Below are 19622 nucleotides of genomic sequence, written 5' to 3'. Positions count from 1 at the left end.
ATTTTGCTACCCCTAAAAAATAAATAATTTCAAAATTGTGGTAGATTTTAAAGAAAGTACCATTGCTATTTCTGTGACTGAGCAAAGAAATAGAATGCACCTGATTAAAGTCATGAAACAGATGGAATAGCTTCAGATTTTTTTTCTTAATAGTGCGTGTTAAAAAACACATGCAAATTCTTCATTTCCTAGACTGAAAGTCCCAAAATAGCACCAAAACCACCACCAAAACTTGAATTTGGTCATGGGTAGTCCAATAACTGCAAAACCACAACATTTAATAATAAGTTAACAAGACTCTAGCTCTGTCTTGCTTTTGGCAGCTGGCAGTTTGAATTAGTACACACAGTTACAGATAGAGGTAGACTGAATGGACCACTGACTAAGTTCTCAATTTTAGAGTGTGGGTTAGGCTATGTAGAAAACAAAAATATTAAATGTAGTGTCCCTGATAAATATTGACTCTCTGGCAGGTTTGAAACCCATAATGCTAAATAAAATATGCAGTTTCTTAGTGACACTTGACCTATGAAGTAAACTCCAATAATGTTATAATACATTGGAACAGGAACAAAAAACAAATTAAATGTCTCCTGGGGCCAAATGATTACAACAGGTTTTGACTAACATTCTTTGCTTTACTTCTCCCCTTGCTATTTTCCACCTAGCACTCAAAGCCTATTTCTTCTGTTATGAATGCCTGGTTTTCCTTTTTCTGTAAATTCACAGAATATTAAGTGTAAACGTGCACAGCATTTAAATAAGTACAATAAGAAAGATCTGATTAATAAAACATTTTGCAAAGGCATGGAAGGATATAATACAACACCATTACAGAAGTACTTTTGAAAGCAAAATGACCCTATAAATAATCCTTTACATGTTTTTTTGTGAAGATAATGGTTATAAATTTATGCAACTCATAAACATGAAACCTCCATAATCTGATTTGGGATAACCCTCCAGCATCACATAATCTCCCTCTGCATACTGTGATGTTCAGTAGTCATGTTTACAAAGCTCATTTTGTTTTTAATAATCCTCAAGGACAAGAGCTAAAACTGAGAATAAAATTAGCCATCCTAACTCAGCTGAAACATTGTATGTACAATTATGATCTCTAACTTACAATCCCATCTTGGAACTGCTGCCATAGAGAGACTATGGTCCTACTCCATATGTCTTCTGAAAAAAGTACTACTGAACCTAATGAGGCTATCTGAGAAAGAGGAGAAAAGTCTAACTTCTTTGTAGTAGACTGATGAATTTTTGCGTTTTCATGTTTTTCAAGTGTTTTCCATGCAGTTCCATAGATTAGCAAAAAAATTGGATTAATGAGCTACGCCCTTGGTCTTTATTTTCTGTGTCCAGGTTCGTGGCTATTTTGAGAAGAGTAGCACAAATCATCCGTTGTTAGCCTATGCCTTGACTATACCTGATCTTCCCAAATGGTGCAATGGGGGTAGACATAGGTTAAAACTTTGGCCTCCAGCTCCCACAGTGTTACGCTGTGGTGGATCTGTTATCATGAGGTACATGTTGTGTGCCCACAGAATATTACAGCCTTTCTTTGGGGACGAGCTGTGGAGCACACCACGCCGTAGACCTCCCCTGCAACGGTGCAGCTTTGCTCAGGACCATAGGCCAGCTATAATCTGTCTGAATTAAGTCATTATCTAACGCATCCAGTTCTGTCACCTTAATCAAACAAACCTTCTGTTGTGTGTTGGGGTTGTTTTTGCTTTACACAAGATTGCCAAGTTCAGGAAAGTTCCTATTTTTCTGTTGGCTAGATGCCACAGAAGTAAATGATGAAGTAATAAAGTAATTTATAACAAGAGTGCATTATAACCAGAAATTCAGTCGGGGCTCAAATTAAGTCTTTCCATGTACTTAGAATTTTTTACAGTTGAGTGGCACTATAGCAATAATCTCTAGGTAGATGACAATTACAAAATGAAAAATCTTGCTGCAAAGTAATGGTTAACACTGCTAACAAAATAACGTGAATGGAAAATACTCTGTAGAACAACAAAGAAAAAATCAGTCTTATAAAGAAAAATAATTTAGTGCTTCTTTCAAATGTTCTATTATTAGGTATTGAGAACCAGAACTAATGTATCAGATTAAATATAAATTAATGGGGTGTAAATTAAATGTATATTAAGCAGAACAGTAGACAGAGTGCAAAGGAAAAGGCTTCCAGTACAGTGACTGACTAATATATGCTTTGAGCTATAAACTGAACATGTGTTAACTGAAGAAAATACAAGTCTAAAACCATCAAGCTCCTTTCACTGTTTTAAATGATCTGGGTCTAAATTAATGATAACAATAGTTATAATTATATTCTATTTTTATTGTTATCTAATTAATTTAAGCTTTCAAAGTGGAAAAAAAAATAGTGTGTATGCCAAGCTTTAGCCTGCTGTGAATTAAAGTGTCTGGGTTCTAAATTAGCTGCAAAACAAGGTTTTTAATGGGAATAGCAATTGACCCTCGGCAGTCACAGTGTTAAGAATTGCTGCCGTAGTATTAAGTTACATCTCTGTTCCCTGGGCACAGTCTTACAAGTTATGTAACAGCAACCATTGCAGGATTACTCAATCCCTTTACCTAACCCTAATTGCATGCTGGACTTGTGGCTCCCGTAATAGTTCTCCTCTATTGCCATGCTCAGAGAAGGAGCAATGAGCAAACCCAGATCCTGCTGCCTGCACAGACCAATAATGTTCTGCTTACTAGTACCACCCACCCTAAGGGACATTATTTTGTTTTTCCTTCTCTCCTTTCCTAGCTGGCAACCAATTCCTGCCCAAAATGATCTACTGGCGGAAAAAATCTGCACAAATAATAGATGCATAAACTACAGGTACAGTATGTACTGTACTTCATTTCTTGGCATTTGTGTGAGACAACCACCCAGCTGGAGAAGGAAAGAATAAGACTTATTAAAATGTGTGATACAAGGCTATATTTTTACTTGGGTTTTCTGCAAATCATCTGCACGATAGCAGCAGATCTTCAGTGTTTTTTGTATCTGACATAGTGTTTAATAGACAAAACTTGACAGTATCCAGGCCAACATTTTCCAACCTGTTTACCTGTAGTTAGGCAAGCAAAAATCTGGTTTAAATTGTGTCAGTGCTGTGATTTTTCAGGAAGCAAATCATCTGATAGATCCTTGTTAACATCTGCTTGGTACCACCTTTCAAAGACAACATCTTACCCACCTTTCAAAGATACAGGGCGGCTGTGTCTCACTGTTTTCATAATCGGGAGATTATGTGACTACTGATTACTAGTAGTAGCCCTCCAAAGTCCTTGATCTGGCTCAGAGTCCTCTTTTACCAGCTGATGGGCAAGCAAGTATTGAGAGGTAGTTTTCTCTGAAGAAAAATAATTGTTCCTATCCAGGGAAATCTGACTCACCACTTTTAACTCTTCCAGTTCATCTTGTAAAACTTTTCCCCGAGGGGAAAAAGCCATCTGCTACCAGACTGCCCAGTGTGAAGCCAGGTCACCAACAGTGCAAAGACAAGGACTGAAGGAGGAATGGACTCTCTGCCATCCCGTGGACCTGTGTTCATCTGAAAGCAACTGCCTTTCAGTGGAAATGTGCCTGCAGGAGAAATCCAGCCCACACAGTTTCACATCTTGTCTGCAGAGTCATCTCACTGGCAAGTCAGACTGGGTAAGGGATTTAGCTACCTCGTGGCATTCAGCATGTCATACGACAGATGGAGATTTCTCAGAAATCTCTCTGGCAGTTTCAGCATGGGAAACATCTGCGTGAAAGGCAATGGATACGTTAAGAAGTTAAAAGGTCTCTTAAGTGGTGTGCTCTAACAGATTTGGTTTCTAATGAGGCAAAAGGCAGAAAAGGATGCGGCATGCCGAGAACATACTGTTACCTCTCCTGACTTGAAAAGTTAAGCCTAACTCAGAAGTTCCTCCTAACTTGTGGATGGATCCCAGCAGAAGGAAAATTTGATTATGGAGATGGGCAAAGCAGATTAAAACAGCGTTTGCTCACTGTTCAAAAGCTTCTTTTCCAAAAACATTTTGCCTGAAAACACACTCTTTTCCTTTCCCTCTCTTCTCAGTTTTCCCCCTTCTTAATGTTACCCCTAATTTTGATACTTCACTCTCCATACATTTGGCCACTTTTGTTGTTGTCTTCCTCCCTCTTACCATTTCCTGCACAATGTGCTGTGCAAGTGGCAAGGAGTTGCTGGATATATATTGTACAGTGTTTAGTGCACTGTGAGGCAATTCACTTATTTCATTTTTTCTCTGGTATTTCTGGCAGGAAGAGACTTCTTGTTCCTACATACTCAATACGTCAAACAAGATGTCTCTACAGCACAGTGGTGATAGCTGTGCACTTCTACACTAATCAAAAAGTGACAAACTAAAACTCTGCTAAAAGAAGTAGATTTTAGGAGGTGAGACTGACTGTAGGGGAGCAAAGTGGTAATTGGGAAAAGCTGGGTCAAACGTATCCTCTGCTTTTTATTGTAATATCAGCGTTAGTCATTCTAATGAATTATTCCACATTTCATCAATTTTTTTTAAATAAACTGTGTTATAATGCAGAGCTGCAAGATCTTCATAGGTGCAGTTGTATCAATAACTTACAGCTTAATCTCAACACTTTCACTATTTTTATGGGATACATATATACATCAGCTGCATGTATTGTAGTCAACTGTGACCTGGGGATTTGCATCAGTAAGCGTACTAAAGGACAGCCTGTGTTTGGGGCAAAAGGGTCTGCGCTGTCTCTGCTTCCATGGTCAGCTGGTTGCGCAAAGTACTCAGGATTACGATTGTCTCAGTGGGTAGTTAGAGCCAGAAGAGCACACTCTGTTCTTGTCGAAGTATAGTAGTGGTATAGTAGTATAATTGTATAATAGTAGTACAAAAAAGTATGATAGTAGTATAATTGTCTAACAACTAAGTTAGACAAATATAACCAGCTGAAAACATAATATTGGCCCTTTCCTGTGTCTCTAATAATTTTCTGCAGTGGCTGGGCAAATTATTGATCTATTTGATGTAATGCTATTGTCTGCTCACAAGTTGCCTAAGGCAGGCTTCCATTTCATCAAAAAGCCCGTTATTTAAACTACAAGATGCATTCATAGGTTACGCAATATATTCCCTGGAAATACATTGCTTTCAGCATTTGCTATTCATAAATCTCCTCTTGGTTAGCTAAATCCTGTGAGATTACTTCAATTGCTGCAGTGAGTAATTTACTTTTAGAAACAAGATGAAACTGGAGTAAGTCAAACAGCTTTAATTTCTTCATAAGATGGAACACAAGCCTTTGCATGGAAATATAGCTGTACCTTAGTTACAAGGCTTTCATTCCCTATAAAAAGTTACAGAGTATAGCTTTTGTGGAGTGGTGATAGATTCCATCAGGCAAAGGTTTATATCACTTGAACTACTCCAATACAAAGCAAAGGCACTAAGCTACTCAGTCAGTCACTGAGAAAAATACAGGGAGTGGAAACATGGATAGTAACCACAAATTAGAGTAATCTCTGCAGTATAAAGACTGGGGCCGTGTGCCTCGCTGCAACACAGCAGGGCCTGAACCCCAGCTGGGACCTTCAGGAGCTACCAAAATACGTGTAAGACACAGAGAACACAGAGAAATCTGGCTTGGTACTAATGAGCGATGCTGAACAAGCACCAAGTGACATCTGCCTGAGGGCAGCTGATGTAAGTTGGGTGCTGCAAAAATCCCCGCACCTGCCACCATCACAACCTGTGTTTGCTCTGCCACTGTTTGCACAACATTCTTGCAATACAAAGCTCAGTATGTTAATGAGAGCAGGGGCTAATGGGAAAAGCAGTTGAGTTGGAAGGGGAGAGGGGTTTTGAACTTAAGTTGTCTGCCATCAGTGACATTACGGTCACTCACAGGTGCCAGTGGTGACAGCCCCCGGATAAGTAGAGCAAGATACTCAGATTCTTTGTTCTCGTTCAGACAAACTCCTCTTGGCTCCAAAGGAAGTTTGAGTGGAAACTGGATAAGGAGACTGGTATTTTGCTTAAAGCTATTAGAGCTGGAAATAGTCTATCAGGTTGTTGGGGAACACTATAACATGTCTATGAAGGTTTTATCAAAACTACACAGAAGCAAAGGAGCTGCAGGAAGATACTCATCCCCCATGAAAGATTAATCATAACCAAATCTTCCAGAGCTTGCTCCTACTGCTGATTTCATGTCTGCTGTCTCTGACTGTGCTGCAAAAGGATTAGTAAACTCCTGTGAGACAGTACCAATCTCCATGTCTATGTGCTTCTTCTCAGCAGCATTACTTCATAGCCTAGATATCTACTGTTAACCAAAAGTACTGGCCAGCCCATGAGACAAACACAGTAGTCAGTCAATAGCTGATTGCAGACATCTGCTGTGCTCAGGAGCAGCGTTCAGCAGTGTTTGTATTAAAAAGCTTTTGTGGCTAGACAGCAGGACTGACTCGCTCGGAGCTTGGTTACGGTAACAGTCCCCCAAGGCAATGACGCACAGCTTGTGAGGGAAGCAGGTTCTCTGATTTACAAACCATGCTCCCCCTCTTCTCTGCCAAATAACTTGAGTGTCTAATTGCACCTTAAAAAGGGGGTGATCTGAAAGAAAAAAAACCTTACTTATGAATAAGTGCTGATTGTAGCTTAAACAGCCCGTGTATCTGTCTTTTGTCTGTCCTACTTGCACTTCATGTGTTTAGCCACTGTCCTGGGCAGGGGACTGTGTGTATCACCCCAGGACTGGTCTGAAAAGTACTGGGATTCTGGGAGACAGTGGTTTCCTTAGTCCTTCCACGAACAAGCAGTGTGTCGTGCTAGCACCATCCTTAAGCAGGTAGCACTGTATCCTCCATGACAACAGAGTACACCTGGCCCGTGGAGGGACTGGTCTTTTGAGAGATGGTATTTCCCTAACACTACCTTCTTTCCTAAACAGCAGCAACATCATACAAGGTTTCCTCGAAACTCCAACAACTGGCCCATTAAGTGGTCCAAATTTCTGATATAAGTTGAATTTGTGGAAATTTGAGTATTTTCACCACAGTCACTGGCTTATTTTGCTTTTGAGGCACTGTAAAGAAACTTTATATCTGGTCCCTGTCTGTCTGTGCTGGTGCAATTAAAGCTGATGAGCTGTGGCTCAACACTTTTCCCTGGTGTTTCTCTAAGGATTTGGTATGGTAACATCAGAGGAGGTCCTTCCTGACACAGTAAAACTGGCAGAGATAATCAGTTTTCAAAATATGAATTTACTTTGAAAACCCCAAATATAGCATAAGAGCAAAGAATGGGGTTCTACAACATGACCTAAAAGCTAGGGAAACTGTACTTTAGTTTAGTGACAATCACCCTTTAGACCTCCATTGTCAGTAACCCTTCACACTCTCAGGTTCAGAGAAGAGCTAAAGTAGGTCTGAATTACCGAAGATGGCAAAAACATAAGAAAAATTATCTGGCATACTTAAAACTTTTTGGCCAAAAATCTGTTGCAGCAAGCTCAGTTTCTGCGTATGTATTTAGCAATAGTAATCCAAATGGTGGTAGTCTTGTTTATGTTATTTGGATTTTCATGAATACTGGTTTTGCCTGTTCAGCATTCATTGTTCAGGGGGTGTGATCTGTTCTCTACATTCTGGTCTCTGACCAGACTGCTGAAAGTTTCTAAGCAAATTAATTATTTGTGCTTAAGCACCCTTTTTCAGTTATAGGTACAAGCAGAGAACTGACATTTCTCAAACAGTGACATGAAAAAAAAAATTTCTCTGTGTGAATATGGTCAAGGGAGAGAATTACAGACAAACTGAATGCTGGAATGTGAACAAATATTCTCCAAGTCTGTGTTTGCAGCAATCAGGCATCTCTGACTACAAGAAGGGCAGTCATTCCAGGATGTAGTGAAAGGTTCTCAGGTTTAATCTTTCAGTGTTTCTGTGCCAAACAGGTTCACATGGTTTGGACAACTTTTGAATAAGCATCAGTCTTTTGAATACTTATCTAAGACAAACTTCAGAAAACTTTCAACTGCCTCTATTGGAACTAATTAATCCCTTGAGCTAAAGCCAGTGCAGCTGGGTTTATGCAATTTTCCAAGGAGGAGAATTATTACATTAAAAAAAAAAAAAGGTTTATCAATACATTTTTAAGAAAAAAAGAAAGGATGCCTTATTTAATAGAATAAGTCCCTGCTTTTGAAGCTATGGTCATAACAAACATTATATTGTATGGGGTTAAGTATTAGACTAGCAGATGACTGCCCATACATGAACCTGTCCTTTCTGAAATCAGAAGTGCAGGCCCCAACTCTCACAGCACCTTATCTAAAACTACATAACATAAGCAAAAATAATGGTTTCTTTCTACTTTCTCTTGGAGCCTTCTCTCAGGAGAAATCACATCTTTCTCAGTGCCTAAAAAGACAAAGGGAAGCAAACATAACAGCTTTTTGAGAATACCAGTGTTCCATTTACTTTTCTTCTGCTGGAACTAATCAACGGTGAAGGATTTTACCTCAGAGCCTCTGATTCTACATTTACTTCTATGCTCAGTGCAGTTCCCTTATTTTGCTGCTTTGTCAGAGCAACCTACCTCACTACACAAGTGCTAGAGAAGTCATTTACTGAGTGCATGAATGAAATTCAGAGCTGAGCTGCAGGTGTTTGTGTGGACTGGAGTGCTCCTTCCAAAGAATAAATGTGTTTTCTTGACAGGTTCCTCATGTTTTCTTTGTTTGTAAAGTCAGGGAACGGGGGAGGTAAGGGCTAAGTGAGTCAGAAACATGCAGAGCTGTTCAGAAGTTATCATGTGTAATTATATAGCAGAAACTGGTTTTCATTCTGCAGTAGAAAGACAGCAAAATCCTCCCCATATTTCTGACAAAACTGAGTTGTTCCAGTCTTTGATTTTGTTTGAATCGGACCTCAGTTTAGTTTTTCATCCCAAATGCTTTCAAGTCAGGTGAAGAATGGACTTTAACCCCGACATATCTGGCTAATGTATTTACCACCAGGCTATGTTTTTCTTCATTGGTCTTGTTTCCATGAAACGTACTGGTTTCAATGATGTGACCAGTTCTAACACCAGCTGTTCCCCATTGCATCATTTTCTTCTTAGCTCGTGATTATTGTATCTACACTTGTTTGTGATGTAAGGACAGACTTCCAAAATCTTGTGGCTCAGGTATGCTTACATAAATGCATACCCATGCCATTACCTTCCATCTGAAAAAAATAAAAAAAAAAAATCAAATAACATGTGTCTGGAAAAACAAATAATTTACAAAAGAAAGATTTAACTTCGTGAATTCTTCCGCTCTATTGTATGCCCTTTTCTTATCTGTCATCGTGAGGTACATCATTGTCTACCACATTTCATGAAATTTCATTTACCTCAGGAGAAATACCCATACTGTTTTTATTTCACTTTGATTCAGGCAGAAATTACTTTTTTTTTACTATTTTTTTCTTGTTCTGGGCAACTTTCATCTAGCCCACCTTAATGAAAAGATTTCCTCAAAGTCATATTGTTTGTCAGGGCCAGGGAAGAGCTCAGAGCTGAGCCTCAGATATGGGCACACAGACCTTGTTGGGTGAGAGCAGCTGGTAGAGGACACCTATTCACTTTACATCTTTGCCGGGCGATATATCTCCCTTTTTTTTTCATTTAGGTGTCAGCTACTTCCCAGTGACCTCAGGGTGAAAGGCTGCAGCCGGGGGTGCCGATGTGGTGGTGAGTCACTCACACTCGCTCAGATGGGGGCTCGCGTCCTGCAGCATCCCTGTTTTCCCATACCAGGCTCTGCTGCCTCCCACAGGCCAGCTCTTGTGCAATTCCAGACGAGACCATTTTCTCTTTCACAGGTTTTTTGTCTATGATCAAAATCAGAGATGAGTTTAAAAGAAAAAAAGCAAGCATAACCTTTGGGACTTTTCTGGAAACTGGACGTCCCCTTGAGATTAGAAGTGCTTGGTTGTTAGTTTCTAGTAGTAACTAGTTTCTGATTTATTTTGTTTTAATCAAGTACTAACTATTGTATTCAAAACCAGTCTGAATTTCAAAACAAAAAGTTCATGGATGCTCATCTGGAGGACAAGGACATCTCTAACCCAGAATTATTAACATACCTCCATCTATCATGCCTTGCTTATACATGGGGTTTTTACCACAAGACTGATGAAAGCTTCAGGTAGGTGGATAGTTTGATACATTCTGAAAAAGCTCTAAACTTCCAGATGTTTATCTCATCCTAACTCCAAACCTTTCACCCACCTCTTCTTTTATATGGTTTGTTTCCAGTGCTGCAGTGAGTATGTATCTTCAGGATGCATTATGAAAAAGTGAAGGTAGGTCACAAAAGACAAATACAATTCTGGTTTTAGCAAAGACCTCTGATCACAGGCATAGACAAAGTAGAAAAAGATTAATGAAAGTTACCCTTTCCTTGGATTCACCCCTTTGAAACTGCATGCAATGGTCCCATGTACGCTGCATCTCTGCTATGAACTAATATGACATTCACATGACAGCAAAGCTCAAATTTAGCCCTTAAAAAGCTGCTTGGTGAGGTCTGAGATGACGTGGGGGGAGTAAAACCTCTCTAATGCTTAAATCCTCCTGCTGCTTCAGAACAGTCAGCACCTCATTAGCCTTAGCTCTTTGTTTGATAGGAAATGTCAGCTCGCCACAGGAAATCTTCTACACCCAATGGCAGGAGCATCTGTCTCCATCTAGTGTTCATCCGTCTGCATTTGTACTCGGCTGCCCTGCCAAGGAAATCACAAACCGAGAAGGGGAAGCAAGGGAAACACTTGCCCACTAAAACGTCATCTTTCTCACCCACAAGATGTCAGAATTACGCGTTTGCCGCAGTCGGAGGTAGCAGCTGACATATAAACCTGCTGGTGAGCTGCCGGGGCATTCAGCACTCTCACCTTCGTCTTGTGCTACAAGAGTGGGAAGTGACAAAAAAAGGTTAGAAGATCTTGTCTTTTCTGCAGTATTCTTCTGCCCATGCTCAAAGTTACATTCAGACTCTTTCTATTGTTTAATGCCGAGAAGTGAAATGTTTAATTAGGGAAAAATATCGTGGAAACATTCATAGGAATACTTTCCACTGTAACTCCCAAAGTACTGGATAAGAGTTACTCAACTCGCTTCACAACGTGACTGTGAAGAAGAGAAATGTCACACCCTCTGTTGGTTGTGAAACCAAGATAATTTTCCCCCAAAACCTTCTGGGCCATTTGAGGGCATTTGAAGTGAAACCAGGGACAGACTACCACCAAGGTAACCCTCCACTCCAGAGGCCCAGCTTTCGCTGCGCATCTTCCCTGATCATTTATAAGAAGAGAAGCCTGTGTACAAAATGCAGGATAACCATTTTGCACTGGTAGAAGCAAAACTTGAGGGGGTGGTAGGCCACACAGGCACTTTTGGGAAGAGAATGAATCCCTTCAAAATATTTTTAGGGCCCTAGAGGGACCTTCAGGCTGCCCAGCTGGAACAGGACCCAGCCTGGAGCCACTACTGAAGAGGTACCACTGAGGCTAAGCTGAGCTGTTAGCCACAGAGGCAATGTCCTCAGAAACCCAGAATGGATATAAATATAAATTCTTAGTTTTAAAATAGATAGAAGAAAGATCCTGCAAGCTCGATATATAGCAGAATATATTAAAAGCCTTTGTGGGAGCCATGGTCTTACTCAGTCTTCATGAGGTCTCTGTTAGTCCTACAAATGCTGGAATAATCACTGGTGGAAGGCAATTAAGTCCTAACCCCCATTTCTTAACAATTCTATATTTCAGTAAGTGGAGCAAATTCCAAAATCTCAGAGAATAATCTGAATGTCAGTGGGATGAACGCAAATGATTTTGGCGAAAGCTAAGAGTGGCAAGCAAGGAAGTCATGGAGCTCCAGCATGCAGTTAGTACTGGTACCAGCTTCCAATGGCTTAGTATTGTCTCTAGGCAAAACAGATTTACAGTAGCTGTTAACATGTCCACACATTTCAGTTCTCCCATCTCACATCTGACTGTCTTCCCAAAACGTGTTAGCCCATTGACACACAGAGGATGCTGAGGGGTGTAAAAGTGTGAGGGACCCAGGCTGCCTCTCATGGTGGGGACCAGAGAAGAAGGAAGCAGAGAGGACCTCAGCAGGAAGAAGGAATTTAAGACCAACAGATTGTCTGACCTGTGGGAAGCTATCAGACCTTCAGGGAGTTCCTGAAGTGCTGGGGTATGGGGAAGTGGTGCATAGGATCCTCCTGGAAGAGGTGTGGGAGTGCAAGGAACTCCAACTCCAGCTTAGAAGCAGCACCAATGTGAGACTCCAGGAAACAACACTATTTCACATTCCTTGTTTTATTTGAGAACTTGTTCTCTTTTGTTCATACTCTTTTCTCTAATGCTTGACAGCTTTCCCTTATACTGAGGACTCATCTCAATTATAATCTCCACTACTGAGTTCTTGCTGACCTTCAGCTAATGAGAACAAGAAAAAGACCACCCGTGATCTGACTCATGCAAATACTGCAACTGCTGCTGATGTTGAAAATGTCAGTAAGTGAAAAGGGGTTGAAGCTTTCTGTAGAAGGAAGAGAGGCACTGGGATAGCAATATTCAGCATTCAGCATTTCATGTAAATCTTATTTTCGTATTCCATTACTCCCATCTGCCTACCTTGCCATTCCTCTGAAAAAAATGGACTTTATGTTTAGATTTTGAAGCAGACTTTGATGGAACACTTTCACCTTGATGAGGAACTCTCCTCGTTGGCATTACATATGTCAGGAGGTATAATTTCCCCTGGGTGTTAGGGGTAAACAAGAATGTGAACATAAGTTTTTCAATGTACAAGGGTTGAGTTTAAATTTTATAGTAAAACCAGATGAGTTTTTCATACTTCTGAATTTCACAATGACAGTTTCACATGGTACCAATCATTAATGGGCATACTGCAAAAGAAGTTCAGTTTTGGTTAAGCATCCGAAAGCTTGGATGCATTTACAAGGCTCCGTGGTTTGGAAATAGGCAGACATTTTCATCAGATCTGGATTTCCTGAACATATTCCAGGGATCTTCTGTCTCAGCCAGCTCAGAAATGGTACAAAAAGTGTCGCTGGAGTGTTTCAATATTCATGTTACTAGTTGACAACAGACAGATGGATGCAACATATGATGTATTTTATTATTATCATCATCATCATCATTATTATTATTATTATTATCATCATCATCATTACTACTACTACAACTGGTATTAGTTGTGTGTTTATATACATCTTCCAAACTTCAAAATGTCTGAGCTCTGGAGCAATTCTTGGTTTTGCTGAATTACATTACCCTGTTCTAAGCAACAACAATAGTTCTGTTGAGCAGGCAAATACATACTTGTGGGTATACGCATAATTTAAAGTGAAAGTTGTACTCAGGAATAGGACTGAAGTGGTAGACATTAAGTCCTTTATAAATTCCCAGAATAGTAAAAGCACTTGCAGTGGCAATGCTTTCTCATACTACCAACATACCTCCAGTCTGTTCCTGTGGAAACATTCTTAGCTATGAGAAGACAGTCCAGTTTCTGTGGCAATTCAACTCTCAGCTCCTTTGCTGAAGCTGCCAAGAAAGTTGGTGTAGAGGAAGAGATGACTGATGTGGTTTTGGATGTGAACAATGATAACAGCAAAACTGGTAACAATGGTAGCAGTTAGTTTTGAGCAGTCTGGGTACTGGGAATCTCACAATGCCTCTTCCTTCAATTGCACCTACATTCAGTGTACTAATTCGACATTGTGCCAATTTATGCAGACCATCTTCAGACAGCTACCGTTTTGAATAGAGTGAAGTTCCAATTGCTTGAGTAGCAAGGGTACCATATAACCGCCATGGGTTAGCTAGGATTTTAGGACTTAAGTAGGGAAATGTCAAATTACAAACCTCTCCCCAAATCCAAAATTTCTCTTAATCAGTAATGATGCCACAAATCAGAAATCTGTTTAGTACTTATGTATGTCGCATATGGCTTTTACTACTTTCGTGGTAACTCTTCTGCCCTGTAATGCAGGCATGAGACTCTGAATAAGCTAATGTGTGATATATGAAGGCAGACTGATTCAAGAGCAGCTCATGAAATAATGACTGGAAAGAACAACGATCTGTGGGAATTCTGCCCAGATCTAGGAGAACTGCTAGGATTGCTTTTCCCAGACTAATGAGCCCTGGGCAGCAACAGCTTGAAATGTTGAAACCAAGAGCATTTTTGAGGGAGGACATTTTAGAAAAATGTCTTGAAACTGCATTTTGTAACTGTGGAGAATAAAGTGGAGACTTTGTGTGTGGGTTGAGACTGTTGGAAGTAGGATGCATCTCACCTAGCTGTCTTCAAGGAACATACTTAGTCTAAACTGGTCATTTATGTTTCCTCAATGGAGAGAGACAAGTCTATATTTAGCCTGTATGAAAGACTTCTTGGTGACACCTATTTTAGGATATGATGCATTATCCTTGTACGTGTCAATCATTCTCCATTCAATAGCACCTAGATTAGACAACTAGATTAGACAGGATACTTATCTTTTAAGTATCCTGACTAAAGTTAGGGGAGACAAATTCTCCTTCTCCATCTCCTGGGAGAAGATACTGAGCATTCACTCCAGAACCTGTGCGTAGACTGCAGTTTTATTTCTGTTTGTGTTAAATCCTTTGGCTTTGGTTGATGGAAGAATAATTGCTCTTACATGCTGTGGCCCTGAAGGTTATAATCCAGAAGTACAGACTTGCTTCTTGCTGATATTTGGCCCTTGCCCCTGGGATGGGCTGAGGAGGTGAGATGGTAAACAGGCAGGCTGTATCTAGTAAGATGAGGCTGTGATCTCTTCCAGTCCCATGAGATGTTGCCTGCCTCCTTCTCATGAGAGACCACAGGTCTTTAGTCACCTGCATAATATTCCCATGGGATGAACCCCCAAAGGTATCAGTGCTTATCAGTGCTGGAAGGTCCATCTTTGGCACTGTAGTTAACTGCATATGAATTTTTTTTGTGCAATTTCATTGTCACGGTGTGTATAGCTCCCCAAGACCCATGTCTTCTTTCATACCTTAAGTGCAGATCTTCCTATCAATTATAATTGTTTGTGCTAACTGCCTGGGCCATACAAGGATTTAACCAAGGCATCTGAATAAAATGGACAAGAAAGTTGAGCCCTACAGTCTAGGCAGGCATGGTTCTGGCCACAGCAGCCACATTATTTTGGGCATAGAAGGGGGAACAGCAAGAAACATATTAAGAACGGTGTTTTCTATCTTCACTATACAAATTTTTTGAGAGACTTGTATCTTCATTCTTTAGATGACTAGGCCATTCCATCATATTGACACTGATACTCTGTGGCACTAACCCAAGCCATTGCCCTTTGCAGACTCTGGTATAGTTTCGGACAGGGAGCAGACTACCTTAGTCAACTTGGGAAGGTGATGAAGAAAAATAGATCTTTGTCTAAAGACTCCCTTCTCTCAAGTGTAAAGGACTTGCCTGAGCCAGAAAAAGGGATTCATCTCAGCAGTTTTGTAGTCAGTACAGAGAAATAGCCACCCCCTGGGGTCTTATCCTAGACAGGCATCTGGCACAAGAAAGATGACTCAGCTTTGGAGGTGTTTATTTGTGCTGGGGTGATGAGCTTAAGTGGGATGAAATAACTTATATGAGATGATGTGCCTAGCAAAACTGGGAACCAAATTCAGATTTCCCAAGCCCTGACCAAGTGGTGAGATCACAAAGCCATCCTTTTCGATGGATTAGTATTTAGCTTTAGAAGAGTTGCTGTTATCATCTGTATCTAATTAGCTGTGTTTATTTTAGCAGTGAAGGCACTAAACATATTGTCTAATTTATTATTTCCAATACATCATGCATAATTGATTTGTCAGTCCCTTGGAATTAAATATAAACAAAAATATTTTTTTGAGTAAAACCAAAATGAAAAAATATCAATGATGTCAAACATTTGACAAATAAAAAGGGTAAATGAAGTTCATGTTAAGTCAAATACTATATTTCAAATGTTTCGTAAAGAAAAAATTACTCCATGTTTAAGCATTTGAGTACTTTTAAGACTTGTTTAGTTTCTTAATTAAATTAATTTTTTTAAAGAAACTCTTTTACGAAGCCTTTATTTCTTCCATAGCAGGAATAAATTGGCAAAAGAAAGGTAACTGTGCAAAACTGAGCTGTAGCATCGAATCGGCATTTTTTTCAAAGAAGAGAAGTTCAATCAACTCTAGCATATTGGAGCTGGAGAAACGTGTAAAATGGCTGTCCCTAAAGAATGAAATTAGAAATGAACATGCATATGTATGACAATGTTCATACTCATATTCAGGTGAATCCTGTAGCTCAGTGATGATCATTTGATTCAGTGAAAAAAACACTTGCCATAAAGAAGCATTGGACTCGCCACATACTGTGGCAGGGAGTCTCCCAAGCCAGTCTGCGACACCGACTTGTCAACAATTTATTCAGACTACAGCAGGTGGCTTAGACAAAGAGAAGGGAGGAAGCCTACAAAGGTGGTCAAAGACCTCAGAGATTGGAGCAAAGCCAACAAATCTTACTTAGATTTTTCACTTCAGAATAATTCCTTTTTAGTGGCAAGAATCCACCAAAACATGATAGGACCTATCTGGAGCTGTGTCTGAGTCCTCGGGACACCTCTGTGTTCCTACAGCAACAACACGATGTCACTGTTCTCATTCATTCCCTTCTTTGCCATGAGGTTCAGATCATAGATGCTCTCTTCTCTGTTATGCAAAAGTAGTACAAAAGCCTATGCCTGAAGGCTGAGAGCTTCCAAATACCAGTGTTAAATCTACAGGAGGTCTGTGGCGTGGTGGCTTGCAAAGCTATCGCTGACTCCTGGGCCGGGCTCCATCTGTGAGCTGTAAAATGATAGCTCCAAGGGTGACCAAGGGACAGGGAAAAGCAAGATTGCCTTATAACAAATCTGGATCTGCCTTATGACAATCCACTTGGAAAACAAGCAGCAGCAGAGGAGTTGCCAATTTTCCTCTTAATTTTTTTGCCTTTGAAATAAATTCAGCATCTTTGGGACTGTGAGAGAAAGTGTGAGTATGATCATCTTTCCAGAAATGTGTGAAGAGCATATGGGCAAGTGTTTTGACAGGGCATTACCTATCCTTCTTACAAACTGGAAAAGAAAATTGCATATAATTATCTGAATGTCATCATACTTGGGAAAACTTCTGGCATCTTTTCACTCAAAATGTTTGCTTCAGCCCAACCTCCAACAATGATTAGAAAACATTTTGTGATGCCAACAGATTGTTTGTGGGAATTTTTTAGAGAAAAATATAATTTATGTAAAAAAAAAAAAATCCCTTTTAATCGGTTCCTCATGCCAAAGATTAGCAGTGATCTTGACGTGTGCAACATAATCAGTCATAATCAAATCCTAGCTGGAGTAGTACCTCAGATGTTGTTAATTGTATTCCTATTAGCCTAAATTTAATTTACCCATTAAGTGCTAATGGAGGAAGCAGAAACTTGTTCAAGATATTGTATGTTTGCCTTGAGCAGCCTAATCAAATGTATGGAAATACACAGCAATGGAGCACACACAGTGTCAGCTTGGAAATGTCCATGGGAGTTGAATTTCTTGCTGCATTGTCTCTCACGGAGAGTTTGCCTGATTAAAGACTTCAGAATGTAACTGAAAATGATACTATCTCTACCAGATCTCTACCAGTACTTCATTAAATTGTAAAGGCTTTTCCTTTAAAAGGTACAGACTCCCTGATGTTTCTCTTGGCTTTTCCACTGCCCTGAGATTTAGGTAGTCTGCTAGCATGTGCAGTTCAGCATTGTTTCAACCTACAGGATTTAACATCTCTTTTTGGAGTCAAAATATGTCTTTCCTGCAACCTCCATCGAACATGCAAGGCTCTCAGCCCTCTCTGAGACCTCCCACTGTGGCTAGGAAATATTTTTGCTGGAGTTCTCAGATATTACTTACTCTCCTCACCTCGGTTCACAACACTTCTTTCCCTGTTTTGTCCTATACTCCACTTCTTGCTCCTTCTCCATTTTCTACCTTTTCTGCAATATTCTATCAATGCTACTTGCCCAGGAATTATGAAATAATATAAAGGGGAAAAAAAAGGGTAGCTATTTTTTTTAAGAAGGAAGAAAAATTGGCAAAAAACTTTTTGAAAAGGTAGTGTAGGCAGGGGAGTTGCAGTCACTGCAAATGCACATTTTTCAACATTTGAGGCTTACACAGTGTAAGTTCATGATCATACAACTGCTCACCATACACAACTACTGTACCTAGTTTTAAACTAGCATTTCTCCCTCCTTCAGTTCAAGAGAACCCCACTAAAAATGGCCATAGTTTTTCAGGGAAGGGCAGTTTCAATGTTTGTGCTTCTCCTCCACAGGTGGGCTTCAGACCAGTGCACGTGACTGAGACCTCTGCATCATGCTGGAGAAGAAACAGAGTATGAATAATGACAAGACAACGTGTAGTCTCAAAAAAGTACCTTCACCAAGTGGATGTGAACTTACTAGCCACTTAGGGAAACATAACAGTAGCTGGGGTTCCTTTAAGGAAGAAAGTTCGCTACTACCAAACCCTTTTTCTCATAGGTTAAAAATGCTCATAAACTAGATGAAGATTATATGATAACAAAGATGAAACTATCACAGTACAGAATGCTAAACTTTGTTTCTACATGCTGCTTTCCCACGTTTTAGCCCAAATCCAAACAATAGGGCCACCGTGCATGCCCTCTGTATAGTCAGATGCTGGTAAGAAATACCACCAGCTTCATAAGGTTACTGGATAACTAATAACAATCTCTTGTTTTGATCAGCTTTACAAAAGGAAAGACCCATTACTCTGGTCAGATGTGAACATCTATTGTTAAAGAGGTATCACTTCACCATTTCTTCCAGCCTATCAACAGTATTTTCGCCCTGTTTTCCACAGCTGTGATACACACTTCGTACTTCTCTAGGGTTAGAAAAGTTCAATTTTTCTATATGCTTGAAAAGATATAGGTACTATCAGTATTTCAGTTTGTGAAAACTAAAGCAGCAATGTCTTGCATCATGCCTCTTACTACTGCACTTCCGTATCAGAACTAGGACAGAACATAAGGACACACGTATGAGTCAGACCAAAGGTCCATATAGCCCGTGCCCTTCTCCAACAGTGGTCAATGCAGATGAACAGAGAAAAGTGTAAAAGCAGAGGAAGAAAATACAGGTATTTTCCCAGAAAAATCTGCCTCCCTATGACAGTTTGTGGTCAGGCATCTCTTGAATCAAAAATGCTATCTTTGTATATATATCATCCCTTGATGGATTTTTCTCCCAGACTAATGCAGAAAACATCTGAGTTAGGAAGGAAAAATTTTTGTTAAATCTAGTTCCCTACCTCTCTCAAAAATAGTTTGTGAAATTAAGACCTTGGTACTACTACCTGTAGTAGCAATTATACTGTGTGTCACGAAAAGGACCATTCTAAGTAGTGGTTAACAAAATTGAGAACACTTTTTTCT

Source organism: Gymnogyps californianus, chromosome 3 (assembly GCF_018139145.2).
Source record: "Gymnogyps californianus isolate 813 chromosome 3, ASM1813914v2, whole genome shotgun sequence".
NCBI classification, from domain to species: domain Eukaryota; kingdom Metazoa; phylum Chordata; class Aves; order Accipitriformes; family Cathartidae; genus Gymnogyps; species Gymnogyps californianus.
The sequence above is the reverse complement of the archived record's forward strand: the minus strand, read 5'-3'. Positions refer to the sequence as shown.